The sequence below is a fragment of the Podarcis filfolensis genome (genome assembly GCF_964270895.1).
Source record: "Podarcis filfolensis genome assembly, chromosome: 7".
NCBI classification, from domain to species: domain Eukaryota; kingdom Metazoa; phylum Chordata; class Lepidosauria; order Squamata; family Lacertidae; genus Podarcis; species Podarcis filfolensis.
In genome coordinates this window covers 78,946,921-78,964,098 of record NC_139603.1, presented here as the reverse complement: position 1 = coordinate 78,964,098, position 17,178 = coordinate 78,946,921, and the positions used below count along the sequence as shown (strand labels likewise).

Genomic DNA, 17,178 nt, shown 5'->3' with positions numbered 1-17,178 from the left:
ACCTATTTATCTACTTGCACTTGGACGTGCTTTCGAACTGCTAGGTTGGCAGGAGCAGGGACTGAGCAACGGGAGCTCACCACGTCGCGGGGATTCGAACCGCCATCCTTCTGATCGGCAAGTCCTAGGCTCTGTGGTTTAACCCACAGCGCCACCCATGTCCCATGGCTTAGTGCCTCATCAAACCTAAATCCTGCTCTTCTCCTGGCAGTCTGTTTCTTGGGTGTGGAAGTGCTGCTAGGAGACTGTGATGTATCATCTGTGGATTCTGTGCTGTAGTGATTCCAGGTTGGGATCACTGCTTGGGAGGGAACAGGTGACTTTGACAGGTGACTTTCCAAATTCTACCACCTCTCTATTAGCATCTCATTCTGCAAAAAAATATGTAGAGTGTGCAAGGGCTCCTGGAATTTGCCACTTTCTAAATTCTTGATCCATGATGATAGGCAGTCGAGAGACGCAAGAGGTTTTTTCTTAAAATATAAAGAGGGCTATTGTAATACTTGACATCCTTCAGTGCCACCTCCCCACCCCTCTGAGCAAACAAAACATCTCTTGGAGGAGCACTTGACAGAAGAAAACAACTGTCTTCCCAGGAAGAGTGCCTTCCTTGACAGCTCTTTAAGCTGCTTGATGGCTTTAGCAGCTGTTACTTATTAGGAAAAATCAGGTGTTTGGAACTGCTGTGTAATCTCAAGAGGCTTTCTTAAGGAGAAAGATAAACACACAACACATTAACACTTAGATTTGATTGCCAAGAGTTTGCAGGAAACTTAGTCCTTCTTAGCTTGGCCTAGCTCACAGGGTTGTTGTAAGAATTAAATGAGATGGTGACCTAATAATAATAATAATAATAATAATAATAATAATAATAATAAAAAATATAGTGCCCTTCCTCAAAAGATCTCAGGGCAGTTCACAAGATAAAAACATGAGATAAAAGGACAGATAGATAGTTAAAAGAGAAACAATGGAACAATAACACACACACACACACACACTCCCCACAAATGCATATAAAATGCTGTAGAATATTAATCAGCCAAAGGACTGGTTGAAGAGGAATGTTTTTGTCTTGCGCCTATAGATATGCAGTCATACCTCGGGTTACAGACACTTCAGGTTGCATTTTTTCAGGTTACAGACCCGCCAAAAAGGGGAAGTACTGGAATGGGTTACTTCCGGGTTTCGGGCATCGCGCATGCGCAGAAGCTCTAAATCGTGCTTTGCGCATGTGCAGAAGCACCGAATCACAACATGCGTGTGCGCAGATGTGCTGCTGCGGGTTGTGAATGCTGTGATTGCGAATGTGCATCCCACACGGATCATGCTCGCAACCCAGGAGTCCACTGTATAATGAAGGAGCCAGACAAACCTCCGTGGGGAGAACATTCCACAAATGGGGAGCCACTGCAGAAAAGGCCTGTTCTCATGTTGCCACCCTCTGGCCCTCTCCTGCAGAAAGCACATGAAGAGGAGCTACAGCTGATGAATGCAGAGTCCAGGTCGGTTTCTGAGCCATTTAAGGTTTTCTGGGTCTAGACCAGCACTTTGAATTGGGCCCGTGTACACATCGTACATTTGAAGCCCATTTCCCCATGCTCCAAAGACTCATGGGAACTGTAGTTTAAATTGTAGCTCTGTTGGGGGGTAAACTACAGTTCCCATAATTCTTTGGAGCATGAGGAAATGGGCTTCAAATGTGCAGTGTGCACAGTCTAGATCAGTGACGGCCTTCAACTGGGATGGCTTTTAAAGAGAATTAGATAGATTTATGGAGGACAAGGCTATGCACAGGTACCGGCTGAAATCTTTTGGTCCCTTAGTCACAGCATTATACCTGCTCTTTAGTCCTGCATCATAATGAAAATATTTTTTTTTCCCCATGGCACCATCAGTATACATTTTCTCAGGCCTATCTCTGCTGTCTCTTTTGTGTAAGCATTTGCTTTGGGACTTCACCTTTGAGAAACTTCCCACCATCTCTATAGAGGAATTAATGCAACAGCTACTTCCAGAAACTCAAAGGTTTGCTTTATGAAGGTGATTGGGCTCAATTTGTTCTTTCAGGTAAGAGCCTCACAGGGCCAATTTTTAAATGGCACAGACAACTTTCCAGCCACAAGAATGCAAGTATAAGCAGATGAGGTTTGTGATGTTCCCATCTTCTAAAGCTTTTAAATAGCAGGTTGGATTAACATCTGTCAGGGATAGTTTGAAACATATATTTAATTCTGCTTCAGTGAAGACAAATGAACTATTATTAATTCTTTATACAGGACATATGACTGCAGAGCATGCTACCATCTTCATCTAATTTGTCTCTGCAACAATATGTGGGGGCAGATAATTAGTATTCCCATTTTACTTAAGGGAAACTGAGACTGAAAGAGTGACATCCTTACCCACGAGTTCATGAATTCACAGATCCCCAAGACAGAGTAACACACCCATCTTTTCTTCCCTCTCTCCCTTGAATTGCCTTATAACCCACATCAATAACTCAGGGAGGGAGATGATATGCTAATTATTCTACTTTCTTTCTCCCTACCTACTCCTGGCCATCAAAACCCACTTTCAATCTTACACAACTTCTGGAAGATGCTCAGGCACCTCCCCAGATCTGGCACCTCTCCAGGGGAAGAGTATTTTGAAGTCTAGGAGAAGCAACTGAGACAATCTCTCGAGGCACTCTTGTCATCCAGACCTGTTGCAGGCATGTATACTTAACAGAGTGTACCTGGTCAATTTTACTAGGTGTGGTGGAACACTGTGGAGGCTCAAGCAATGTAGTTAATGAAACCAGTAGCAGTACTTCAAACTGAGACCCAAGGGCCATAGAGAGTCTATGAAGTAAGCAGAGCATTGATGACTGATGAGTTCCTGGTGAACCGCCCCATCCAAAGATGGACTTCAACATTTAGCATCTGCCACCCAGGGTAGCCCAACATAATAGACTTTACAGTAGTTTAGCTTCCAAGTGATGGAAGCATAACTAACAGCAGAGAGGTCTGCACCGACCAATTCAATGGTGTTGTAAAAATAGCCAGCGATGGCCAATGTTGGGCAGGGATTTAACAGAATATAATCCACATTATATAAAGGTCCAGTTGCGGACAACTCTGGGGTTGCGTGCTCATCTCGCTCTATAGGCCAAGGGAGCCGGCGTTTGTCCGCAGACAGCTTCCGGGTCATGTGGCCAGCATGACTAAGCCACTTCTGCCGAACGAGAGCAGCGCACGGAAACGCTGTTTACGTTCCCACCGGAGCGGTACCTATTTATCTACTTGCACTTTGACGTGCTTTCGAACTGATAGGTGGGCAGGAGCAGGGACTGAGCAACGAGCTCACCCCGTCACAGGGATTCAAACCGCCGACCTTCTGATCGGCAAGCCCTAGGCTCTGTGGTTTAAACCACAGGGCCACCCATGTCCCATAATCCACATTATGTTGTTACAAAAGTGGGGGGCCTCCTCCTCTCTCCGCCCAGCAGTGGCAGGAGTCCATAGGGTTCCAGGCGTTCATCCAGGGTCTGTGGTCCTTTGGAAAACTGAAACAGTGAAGAGGCTGTTGTAGCTTTAAGAAGTATGGTTTATTCACCTATTTACACATTCAGTCTGCATGGATCTTACAGCATGGTCATTTCAAGAGGGGCTTCTTCCCCACAGCAGTGCAGAAAACCTACAGCCAGCCTGCCCAAGATGGATCCCATCCTTTTCTCTTACTGCTTCTTCCTGCCAGAACACTTTGCTAAAAAACCTCTCTTCTCCTGTCACCTCACACCCAGTTACCTTGGCAACCTTCCAAGGGGGAACAACAATTCTCTTGCATTGCCAGTGGCTCTCAATGGCCCTATATTGTTTCTTAATAGCCCTGGCTTGGCCAGGTTGTTTTGCATAGGCTAGCTCAGGAATTCCTCTGCAATTTGTGTTTCTTCCTTCACATCCCAAACAATAAAAATCCTATCATTTATTCATTTCTAGGGTTTAGGGGGTCCCCATCAGCCTTGCCAGAATTTATTTTACAGGGTGTATGTGTGCAGGCAATGCAACCGGTCAGTTATTTTTATTTACTTACCTGATTTAGGAGGGCAGCTGCCCCACTGCTCTCCCTGGCTATGCTTATGGGGCCCCCCAAAAAAATCTATAACAATATCTAAAAGGGTAGGGAAGGTGATCTCTCAGCTAAATTGGTCCCAAGTTGTTAGGGGCTTTATAGTAGTAACACCTTGAACATGATGGCAAATGGCAACCTGTGCAGGTCTCTGGGCACAGGTGTTATATGCAGACAGAATCTTCCCTACGGTTGCCTCCTTGGAAGGAAGGAGGAAGGAGTTTGGACTTGATATCCCGCCTTTCACTCCCCTTAAGGAGTCTCAAAGCGGCTAACAATCTCCTTTCCCTTCCTCCCCCACAACAAACACTCTGTGAGGTGAGTGGGGCTGAGAGACTTCAGAGAAGTGTGACTAGCCCAAGGTCACCCAGCAGCTGCAAGTGGAGGAGCGGGGAAGCGAACCCAGCTCACCAGATTACGAGTCCACCGCTCTTAACCACTACACACGCTGGCTCTCCTTGCCCCCTACACTTACCTTGTGTGGCTTCTGGGAGCATTCCTGCTCTGAATGAGTGGATGGATGTGCCTTTCTCTGCCTAAACTGGAGACTGCCTGACCTGCTCATTGTCATCAGCCTTGCATCCTTGCGAGCTCATCCACCACAATCATTAAACCAGCTTCTTCCTAAATCCAAAGACCAGGCACGGAGGGAGAATTCATTGACGATCAAAGGCCCCGTCCCTAGAAGGTTCCAGGCTAGCTTCCGCTTGGCAAGAGAAAGGTGTTCTGCAATCGCTCACATTCCCTTCTGGGTAATGGGCTCGGAAGTGGCTCTCTAGGGGATGGATGGTGACATTAAGAGCAGAGGAGTGAAAAGGGCAAACAAAAGAGGAGGCGAAGAAGCTGCCCTGGGGGATAGGTGCGGCGAACTCTCCAAAATTGCGCATGTCGCCTCTGACTCATGTTGTTGTTTACTCCTTTGATCTAATAATTCTGAGTTTGGGGGCGGCTGTACGAGGCAAATTGGTTTGAAGATGATCTTTCCTTCCCTTTACAGGAAGCTAACGTAGACGATGGTCGCTCTTTCATCTCAAAACATGTGGGCAAACTTCACACGTTTGCATTGTTATTATTATAATCTGAAGGCGACATCTAAGATGTTTTAAGCATACACTTAAAAAAAAAGTGTCAATGTGACAAATATGTAACTGTAATGTAATTGTCGTGCTGACATCCTTGCTGTTGGGATTGGCTCCCTGATAGGTTGTCACTGCATTTTACATTTGATGAAGGGAAGCTTCCAAAAACAGCATCTCCACAATACATAATCCTCTTATCCATTGGTATAATGGTACATGTAAGGGTATATTGGTGACGCGGGTGGCGCTGTGGGTTAAACCACAGAGCCTAGGACTTGCTGATCAGAAGGTCAGCAGTTCGAATCCCCGCAACGGGGTGAGCTCCCGTTGCTCTGTCCCTGCTCCTGCCAACCTAGCAGTTCGAAAACATGTCAAAGTGCAAGTAGATAAATAGGTACCTCTCTGGCGGGAAGGTAAACGGCGTTTCCGTGCGCTGCTCTGGTTCGCCAGAAGCGGCTTAGTCATGCTGGCCACATGACTTGGAAGCTGTACACCGGCTCCCTCGGCCAATAAAGCGAGATGAGTGCCGCAACCCCAGAGTCGGTCACGACTGGACCTAATGGTCAGGGGTCCCTTTACCTTTAAGGGTATATTATTATTACTATTATTATTATTATTATTATTATTATTATTATTATTATTATTACATTTATATCCCACTTTTCCCTCCAATGAGCTCTAAGTGGTTCTTGAACTTAATTCATTCCGGGAGTCAGTTTGATTCCCGAAATGTTTGAAAATGAAGGAGCGGCTTCTGATTGGCTGCAGGAACTTCCTGCACTCAAGTGGAAGCCGCGGCAGACATTTGGCTTCCGAAAAACATTTGAAAACCGGAACGCTTACTTTCAGGTTTGCAGCGTTCAGGAGATGATTTGTTTGGGAGCCAAGCCGTTCGAGAACCAAGGTATGACTGTACATGGTTCTCGCCCCTCCTCATTTAACCAGGGCTTTTTTTTCAGCTGGAACTCACCGGAACTCAGCTCCAGCACCTCTCAGGTGGGTGCCATTGAAATTAAGGGTCATGATTAAGCTAGGTCCATTGAGTGAAACATAGTTGAATACCACTCACTTTACGGGAGGCCAATTTGCATCCCAAACTTCTTCAAAGTCCTCTAGTATGGAGTTTTAAAAATATTTATTTATGTTAAAACACCCATCCTGTCTTTTCTTCCAGGCTCACATCATTTATGTATCCCCCTCCCCACATGCATACATGGGGGTGGCGTATCTTGTGATGTGCCAGCTCTAGCTCAGCAGAGACTTTCATCTATCCTGGCTAAGAACATGAACTGCATAGGAGTTGTCCTATTTTCTGGCGCCAAGAACTAAATCATAGTGTAACTGGCATTTGCTCAGTGGCAGAAGATGTACTTCGCCCCAGGCTCCTTCTCCACTTGGAAAAAGAAATACATATTTCAGGTTGCCGGGCTGGGAAGAGCGTCTGCTTGCCTGGAATCATGCAGTGTTACTGAAGGTCTTCTTGTTCCAGGAGGTAATTAACCTACATCAGGGTGGGGAATATTAGGCCCCAGGGGCCAAATATATCTCTCGGGTCCTCTCCAACTGGCCTTTGGTATACAGTGGTACCTTGGGTTACATACGCTTCAGGTTACATATGCTTCAGGTTACAGACTCCGCTAACCCAGAAATAGTACCTCAAGTTAAGAACTTTGCTTCAGGATGAGAACAGAAATTGTGCAGAGGCAGCAGGAGGCCCCATTAGCTAAAGTGGTGCTTCAGGTTAAGAACAGGTTCAGGTTAAGTATGGACCTCCGGAACGAATTAAGTACTTAACCTAAGGTACCACTATACGGTACATTCCCCAGGCCACCAGCCCTATTACGTGCTTTGCACCCATCTACCTTGAATACGGAAGTGAGAGCTGGACCATAAAGAAGGCTGATTGCCGAAGAATGGATGCTTTTGAATTATGGTGCTGGAGGAGACTCTTGAGAGTCCCATGGACTGCAAGAAGATCAAACCTCTCCATTCTGAAGGAAATCAGCCCTGAGTGCTCACTGGAAGGACAGATCCTGAAGCTGAGGCTCCAAGACTTTAGCCACCTCATGAGAAGAGAAGACTCCCTGGAAAAGGGAAAGATGTTGGGAAAGATGGAGGGCACAAAGAGAAGGGGACGACAGAGGACGGGATGGTTGGACAGTGTTCTCGAAGCTACCAGCATGAGTTTGACCAAACTGTGGGAGGCAGTGGAAGACAGGAGTGCCTGGTGTGCTCTGGTCCATGGGGTCATGAAGAGTCGGACACGACTAAACAACAACAACAACAGAATTCCTTAAACTCTGATAATGCCGCTCACTGGCTTGGCTAGAGATGTGTGTGTAAGCAAAATGACCCTACAAGGTGAAATTCACATTTGTTGGTTCAACCTACTTTTTTCTTCTGACACTGTCCACCGCTTCCATGTGGCTCCTGGAAGGTTGATCAGAAGCAAATGTGGTCCTCTGTTTCAGAAAGCTGGCCCAGTATAAAGCAGATTCACATGTGTAACGAGAGAGAGAGCTTTAGTGGATGTAATGACTGTGATAAATATCCAAGAAGGTTTGCCTGCAATTAATTATAATCACCAGTTATCCAGAGAGCAGTAATGAATTATTGTATAATATTGCAATTTTAATGAAAACTAGAGTTTTGGGGAACACTGCAGAGACATTTCTCTAGTCTTAATGAAGCACTTTTGGATCCTTGTTTTAAGCAAGCTCTGTTTTAACTGTTTCCAAGCACAATTCAAAGTGTTGGTGCTGACCTTTAAAGCCCTAAACCAGGGGTCAGCTTTTTCAGCAGGGGGCTGGTCTACTGTCCCTCAGACCTTGTGGGGGGCCGGGCTATATTTTTTGGGGGGAGATGAACGAATTCCTATGCCCCACAAATAACCCAGAGATGCATTTTAAATAAAAGGGCACATTCTACCCATGTAAAAACACACTGATTCCTGGACCGTCCGCTGGCTGGATTTAGAAGGCGATTGTGCCGGATCTGGCCCCCGGGCCTTAGTTTGCCTACCCATGCCTTAAACAGCTTTGGCCCTGTATACCTGAAGGTGCGTCTCCACCCCCATCGTTCAGCCCGGACACTGAGGTCTAGCTCTGAGGGCCTTCTGGCAGTTCCCTCCCTGTGAGAAGCGAAGTTACAGGGAACCAGGCAGAGGGCCTTCTTGGTAGTGGCACCCACCCTGTGGAACGCTCTCCCGTCAGATGTTAAGGAAACAAACAACTATCTGACTTTTAGAAGACATCTGAAAGCAGCCCTTCTTCTTCTTCTTCTTCTTCTTCTTCTTCTTCTTCTTCTTCTTCTTCTTCTTCTTCTTCTTATCAGGAATTGTGGGTAGGAAGGTGGGAATATCTAAATTAATGGTTCTTATTAGTCTGAGTAGCTCCGAGTTAAAAACAAAAAAGGAATATAAATGGGTAAAATTGATGGTAACTATAGTGAGTAACTGGAAAAATGCAGAAGAGTTAGGGGTGAAGCAATGGAGGAAAAAACTGAATAATATTATAATTTTAGAATATCTAACTGTGAAGATACACAGAATGAAAGGGTTTAGGGTCAGTGAGAAAGAGGAGGATGGGTTTGAGAAGATATTGAATTATTTGGGTAGATTTGAACAATTTGGGGCAATTAAAATATTAAAAGTTAAATAAACCTTGTGGATGGAGGAGTGTTAATGTATATAAAATTGTACATATGGTTGATTTGAATATGCTATTATTGATTGTGTATACCCAATGTATCAGCCGCTGGGGGTGGGGGAGGGTTTCACTGTTTGTGTTTTGGTTGTTGGTAAAAAATAAAAATAAAATAAAATTATTATTATTATTATTATTATTATTATTATTATTAAGCTCTTTCCCAGCTTTGGGAGAGCTCTAGGACCTTGCAACTCCTTCCCAAAGCCCTGTGAATCTCTTACCCGGCTTTGGGAAGGCAAAGTGAGGGCTCTCGTGGGGACATCAATTTCTGCCTTGCACAGGGCTTCGTATTACCCAAATCTGCCATTGTCTGGAGGACCACAGGAATCTACCCCTGGGACCTAAGCAGACTCTGGGGTAGGAGTTAGAACCCCCTGCAATGCAGGAATCTCAACTGAAGCATCCATGACAGATGACTACCCAGTCTCTTTTCGAAAACCTCCAGTGGAGAGTTCGTCACCTTCCAAGGTAGCTACTGTGGCGATCACACAGGGTCCCCGGACGTTTCACCGTCTATTGATCCCTGTGCCACCACTTTATTTCTCGCTGCCACCACCCAGGCCCTACCTGGTACAATACCGAGTCCAGTCAGGGTTAAATTGGAACATAAACTTCTGTTTATTTATTGCAGTTTAACAAGCGTGTGGTTTCATAAACGGTATCGGTCAATTACAATCATGGGGTGCCTATCCAGACCTATAACTTCCACTACCTGCTCTCACTCACTAAACCACCTCTCAGATATTTACTTGTCTGCCTAGCCCCTAACTGTTCCTGACTCAGCTTATTTCGCTACACTAACTCAACCTACCCCCAGACTCTATCCCAATTCACTCCCACTCCAACCAACCACCCAACGCCCAATGAACTCCTCTTTCGCCCCTCCCAGAGCTGGTTTTATAGTCCCTCTGACTCCACCCCCTGGGTTCTGATTGGGTAACCTGTTTAACTATTTCACCTCCAGCACTCGCATATGTTAACGTCACAGCTGCCACCTTGGGAGGCAACATGGGAGAATGCCACCCATCACCAGGGATCTGGTTGGCCACTGTGGGAAGAGGATGCTGGTCTAGATGGGCCAATTGGCCTGATCCCGCTAAGCTCTTCTTACACTTGAATTTTCTGGATGAGGAAAGGCTAGCACGGTTGAGGCATTTAGGCATAGCCAAAAAAAAAGGGGGGGGGGGATTCTAGAGTATTGTAAAACATGTTTACAAAACGATGAACAGCAAGGAAAGAGAGAAATGTGTAAAAAGCAGACTAATAAATAAAGAAAAGCTCTGGTTTTATCTACACAGTGCTTTAAGTTTCCTGTTTTGCAACTTGCAAATGTCCCTCCTCATCACTCAGAATAATGCAATAATGTAAACAACCACAACCTCATCTATATTATCATCAAATTGAGATGTTTGCTCTCGTTTATTTCTTTCAAAAAATGCAAGTGCTTACTTATATCTCTACCATTTAAATGACTATTCTAGCTGCTGAATTTACTGCATTTGTGATCTGAATTTACTGCATGCTGGCCACATGACCCGGAAGCTATGCGCTGGCTCCCTCGGCCAGTAAAGCGAGATGAGCGCCGCAGCCCCAGAGTCAGGCACGACTGGACCTAATGGTCAGGGGTCCCTTTACCTTTACCTACCCTCTGCTTAGCTGGAAATCCCTCTCCAGTTTTTGGGATGTAAAGCTTCATTAACGTGTGACCTTGAATTTTTTTTGTTTTTTTGGGGGGGAACCCACAAACTAATGCCAAAGGTTAGTGCTAGTTCAATCGGACCAGGCTGGGTTTCCCCCCCCATTTACTTGTGACCCCGGTTTGCATGTCAGTTACTCAGTTTTGGGGCTTGCAGCACGAAAAAACACAAAACTAGCACTGAACTTCGGCATCAGATTGGGGGGAATCCATTTGGAGTCACACATTAAAGGAGCTGCAATACCCATCACAATTTGTGAAGGCTGCATGATAATAATAATAATAATAATAATAATAATAATAATAATAATAATTTATTATTTATACCCCACCCACTGGCTGGGTTTCCCCAGCCACTCTGGGCAGCTCCCAACAGAATATTAAAAACACGATAAATCATCAAACATTAAAAACTTCCCTCAACAGGGTTGCCTTCAGATGTCTTCTAAAAGTCAGATAGTTGTTTATTTCCTTGACATCTGATGGGGGGCGCTTCCCAGGGTGGGCGCCACCACCGAGAAGGCCCTCTGCCCTGTAACTTCACTTCTTGCAGGGAGGGAACTGCCAGAAGGCCCTCAGAGGTGGACCTCAGTGTCCGGGTAGAACGATGGGGGTGGAGACGCTCCTTCAGGTATACTGGGCCAAGGCTGTTTAGGGCTTTAAAGGTCAGCACCAACACTTTGAATTGTGCTCAGAAATGTACTGGGAGCCAATGTAGGTCTTTCAAGACTGGTGTTATGTGGTCTCGGTGGCCACTCCCAGTCACCAGTCTAGCTGCCGCATTCTAGATTAGTTGTAGTTTCCGGGTCACCTTCAAAGGTAGCCCCACGTAGAGCGTGTTGCAGTAGTCCAAGCGGGTGATGACTAGAACACTGTCAGAGCCTGTGTGGTGTAGTGGTTAAGAGTGGTGGACTCGTAATCTGGTGAACCAGGTTCGCTTCCCTGCTCCTCCACATGCAGCTGCTGGGTGACCTTGGACTAGTCACACTTCTTTGAAGTCTCTCAGCCTCACTCACCTCACAGAGTGTTTGTTGTGGGGGAGGAAGGGAAAGGCAACCTCCTTGGCTCAGCACCCAGCGCAGAGCCCTCAACCTGCCCCTGCTTCAGATGTTGTTGCGCTCCAACTCACATCAGCACCAGCCAGCAAGGAGAGTGATAAGGGATGATGGGAATTGTAGTCCAATAACATCCAGAGGCCCACAAGTTCCCCACCCTGGTAGGAAATTGGCTTGCAGGATATGGTTGACGTCTGTGACAGATACTGCTTCTACCCCCCACCCCACCCCTTGACCGACATGCCTGGAGGGTTATTACGTGTTCCAACCATTTTAAAAATAGCACGGAGCAGGAATATCTGTTTCTAATAAAGACATTAAGTGGCTACCAATGGACTGCTCTGATTGCAAAGAACAAATCTTGCAGTCATAACACACATCAAAGCCTGGTGCGCTTGCGACAGAGTGTTAATTGTTACGCATTTCGAGGTCTATTTGTCTGGCCTTGGCACGGTGCTGTATTTTTAGCGCTTTTCATTACGTTTTGTATTTAAAAATAGCCTGAGTTACAACCAGCCGCTGCTCCGGCGGAATGAATGATGGCTCGTTGGAACAACTGCTTATTCCGCCTCGTCCCATGGTGTTCTGTGAAGCCAGACAATAAAGGGAGGAAATATGAGTGGCATTAACCTTTTGAAGTGGAGGGGGAAAGAGCTTTAATGAAATAGATCAAATCAGGCAATTAAGCTGCAGCTCTTTGTTAATGTGCAGAGTAAGAGGGGGAAGTAGAGGCAGCGAGAGAGAGAGAAAGGGGGGAAATCGTACCCAGTGCTTAAAAAAAATATTCCTTTTTTTTGGGTGCCAGAAATATGAGCCTTGGCCAAACAAGCAAGCTTGGGGTTACGGGTGGGGATGTGGTGTTCTGCCATGGGAGGGGTGGAAAGCCTTAGTCCTTGGGGCCAAATTGGCCGGCCAGGCTTCTCTATCTCACTCTTGGACCTCTCTCCACATCACACCCCTCACTGGATCTGCTTCACATAGGGTTACCACCTGTCCTGTGTAATACAGAATTGTAACCCCTGACCCCTGACCATTAGGTCCAGTTGCAGACGACTCTGGGGTTGCGGCGCTCATCTCGCTTTATTAGCCGAGGGAGCCGGCGTACAGCTTCCAGGTTATGCGGCCAGCATGACTGAGCCGCTTCTGGTGAACCAGAGCAGCACACGGAAATGCCGTTTACCTTCCCGCCGGAGCGGTACCTATTTATCTACTTGCACTTTGATGTGCTTTCGAACTGCTAGGTGGGCAGGAGCAGGGACCGAGCAACGGGAGCTGTGTACCTGCTGTACACAGGTAAAATCTGCAGTCATTGCCCCACCTATTTTTGCTTCTGGCCCCAACCACCTCTGGCACCTCTGGGCCATGGAAGGTTACTGATATGGGAATGTGGCCTATGGGCTCATAAAGTTTCCTTATCCCTGTAAAATTGTCAGTGGCAAAATTGCTGGTGTCCCTGGAATCTTATAGCTTTGCAGTTCAATGCAGAAGCTCAAGAAAAAGGGTGGCCACTTAATGCACCATCAAAAGGAAAAGAAAAGAACAGACTGATTTGCATATGATTTGCACGCAGCACTATATATGCATAGATGCACATTTACAACCAGTTACTTTCGTTTAAATAAAGACAGTGTGCATTTTTCCTCTAGCGGCCAGGGAATTGAGAGCCATATTTGTGGCTCAACTCTGAATGCTGTTTTGCTTCCTTTCTTGGTAAGGCTTATAGCAAAAGAAATAGAATTATTACCTCCTTACCTACACATCTAGGGACGCGGGTGGCGCTGTGGGTTAAACCACAGAGCCTAGGACTTGCCGATCACAAGGTTGGCGGTTCGAATCCCCACAACGGGGTGAGCTCCCGTTGCTCGGTCCCAGCTCCTGCCAACCTAGCAGTTCGAAAGCACGTCAAAGTGCAAGTAGATAAATAGGTCCCGCTCCGGGGGGAAGGTAAATGGCGTTTCCGTGCGCTGCTCTGGTTCGCCAGAAGCGGCTTAGTCATGCTGGCCACATGACCTGGAAGCTCCCTTAGCCAATAAAGTGAGATGAGCGCCGCAACCCCAGAGTCAGTCACGACTGGACCTAATGGTCAGGGGTCCCTTTACCTTTTTACCTACACATCTAGCCAGAAACACAATCTATCTCACTGTAGTGCAGAAGTCTGTGATGGTGTGACAGGTGTTCTTGTAATGGGCAAGTAACAGATTATCATAGAATAATAAAACCATAGAATTATAGAGTTGGAAGGGACCCTGAGGGTAATCTCAGGAGGTTGTGGACTCTTCTTCCTTGGAGGTTTTTAAGCAAATAAGAAGAGAAGAGGAGGAGTTTGGAATTGATATCCCGCTTTATCACCACCCTAAGGAGTCTCAAAGCAGCTAACATTCTCCTTTCCCTTCCTCCCCCACAACAAACACTCTGTGAGGTGAGTGGGGCTGAGAGACTTCGGAGAAGTGCAACTAGCCCAAGGTCACCCAGCAGCTGCATGTGGCGGAGGGGGGAAGCGAACCCGGTTCACCAGATTACGAGTCTACCGCTCTTAACCACGGCACCACACTGGTTGGATGGCCTTCTGCCACGGATGCTTTAGCTGAGATTCCTGCATTGCAGGGGGTTGAACTAGATGACCCTCAGAGTCCCTTCCAACTCTATGATAGTCCAACGACCTGCAATGCAGGAAATTCCACATTGATTGAAAATGTAATAATAATAATAATAATAAATAATTCTCTCCTCCTGGGCCGTGTTCAGAAAGTGGTGGTGGGGGATGAGTGTTCAGACCCCTGGGGTCTCACTTGTGGGGTGCCTCAGGGTTCTGTCCTCTCCCCCATGCTTTTCAACATTTACATGCAGCCGCTGGGAGAGATCATCAGGAGGTTTGGGCTGGGTGTTCATCAGTATGCAGATGATACCCAGCTCTACCTCTCTTTTAAATCAGAACCAGTGAAGGCGGTGAATGTCCTGTGTGAGTGTCTGGAGGCAGTTGGAGGATGGATGGCGGCTAACAGATTGAGGTTGAATCCTGACAAGACAGAAGTACTGTTTTTGGGGGACAGGAGGCGGGCAGGTGTGGAGGATTCCCTGGTCCTGAATGGGGTAACTGTGCCCCTGAAGGACCAGGTGCGCAGCCTGGGAGTCATTTTGGACTCACAGCTTTCCATGGAGGCACAGGTCAAATCTGTGTCCAGGGCGGCTGTTTACCAGCTGCATCTGGTACGTAGGCTGAGACCCTATCTGCCTGCAGACTGCCTCGCCAGAGTGGTGCATGCTCTGGTTATCTCCCGCTTGGACTACTGCAATGCACTCTATGTGGGGCTACCTTTGAAGGTGACTCGGAAACTACAACTAATCCAGAATGCGGCAGCTAGACTGGTGACTGGGGGCGGCTGCCGAGACCATATAACACCGGTCTTGAAAGACCTACATTGGCTCCCAGTACGTTTCCGAGCACAATTCAAAGTGTTGGTGCTGACCTTTAAAGCCCTAAACGGCCTCGGTCCAGTATACCTGAAGGAGCGTCTCCACCCCCGTCATTCTGCCCGGATGCTGAGGTCCAGCGCCGAGGGCCTTCTGGCGGTTCCCTCATTGTGAGAAGCAAAGCTACAGGGAACCAGGCAGAGGGCCTTCTCGGTAGTGGCGCCCGCCCTGTGGAACGCCCTTCCAGCAGATGTCAAAGCAATAAACAACTACCTGACATTCAGAAGACATCTTAAGGGATGTTTTTAACGTGTGATATTTTACTGTATTTTTGGTTTCTATGGAAGCCGCCCAGAGTGGCTGGGGAGGCCCAGCCAGATGGGTTGGGTATAAATAATAAATTATTATTATTATTATTATTATTATTATTATTATTATTATTATTATTATCTCCAAGAAAGGAGAATCCACTACCTGCTGCCACCGTGATATTCAACTAATTTTCTATTCAGAGTAGGTTCACTGAAAATAATGCATGTAAGTAAGTTTGGTCCACTTGTTTCAATGGGTCTACTCTGCTTAAATGTTAGTTTTCCCCTACAGATGCCCCGTCGTCTCACATTTGCACTAGGATTTGGGTTTGCCCATTTCATCACCTAGATAAGGTGTCATTCTGCCATGCGGGATCCCTACCGAAAATCCCTGGGGAATCGGGCCAAAGGCCCATCTGGTCCAGCATCCTGTCCACACATTAGCCAACCAGGTGCCCGTGAGCAACAGCAGCTCTCTCCCCTCTTGCGACTCCCAGCGACTGGTATTCAGGGCCATACCGTCTCCGACGCTGAAGGAAGAACATAATCGTTAGGGCTAATAGCCCCTGATAGTCTTATATCCATGCATTTGTCTAATCCTCTTTTAAAGCTGGCAGCCATCGATCAGGAGTGTATTGTGGGCGTGCCAGAGGGGCTATGGCCCTGAGCGTGGATACCTGAAGGAGCGTCTCCACCCCCATTGTTCTGCCCGGACACTGAATGTGGCGATCACACAGGGTCCCCGGACATTTCACCGTCTATTGATCCCTGTGCCGCCACTTGATTTCTCGCTGCCACCACCCAGGCCCTACCTGGTACAATACTGAGTCCAGTCAGGGTTAAATTGGAACATAAACTTCTGTTTATTTATTGCAGTTTAACAAGCATGTGGTTTCATAAACGGTATCGGTCAATTACAATCATGGGGTGCCTATCCAGACCTATAACTTCCGCTACCTGCTCTCACTCACTAAACCACCTCTTAGATATTTACTTGTCTACCTAGCTCCTAACTGTTCCTGACTCAGCTTATTTTGCTACACTAACTCAACCTGCCAACCTAGCAGTTCGAAAGCACATCAAAGTGCAAGTAGATAAATAGGTACTGCTCCAGCGGGAAGGTAAACGACGTTCCCGTGCGCTGCTCTGGTTCGCCAGAAGCGGCTTAGTCATGCTGGCCACATGACCCAGAAGCTGTATGCCGGGTCCCTCGGCCAATAAAACGTGATGCGCGCCACAACCCCAGAGTCGGCCATGACAGGACCTAATGGTCAGGGGTCCCTTTACCTTTACCTTTAATTCAACCTACCCACAGACTCTATCCCAATTCACTCCCACTCCAACCAACCTCCCAACGATCTCCCCCCTTTGCCTCTCCCAGAACTGGTTTTATAGTCCCTCTGACTCCACCCCCTTGCGTTCTGATTGGGTAACCTGTTTAACTATTTCACCTACAACACTCTCACATGTTAACGTCACACTGAGGTCCAGTGCCGAGGGCCTTCTAGTGGTTCCCTCGCTGCGAGAGGCCAAGTTACAGGGAACCAAACAGAGGGCCTTCTCAGTGGTGGCACCCGCCCTGTGGAACGCCCTCCCACCAGATGTCAGAGAGGAAAACAACCATCTTACTTTTAGAAGAGATCTGAAGGCGGCCCTGTTTAGGGAAGCTTTTAATGTATAATAGATTATTGTATTTTATTTGGTTGGAAGCCGCCCAGAGTGGCTTGGGAAACCCAGCCAGATGGGCGGGGTATAAATTATTATTATTATTATTATTTTGAGGGAGCACGAAGCAGGCACCCACAA

General features: G+C 46.9%; 1 long non-coding RNA gene across 1 annotated transcript; it reads right to left on the bottom strand.

Annotated features, from left to right (window-relative positions):
- Positions 1 to 16,211: 16,211 nt before the first annotated feature.
- On the bottom strand, positions 16,212 to 16,726 carry LOC310766889. The gene is made up of 2 exons (XR_014550503.1): positions 16,678 to 16,726; positions 16,212 to 16,424 (listed from the first exon to the last, which is right to left on the bottom strand). It is a non-coding gene; the product is annotated as an uncharacterized lncRNA (long non-coding RNA).
- Positions 16,727 to 17,178: the final 452 nt, after the last annotated feature.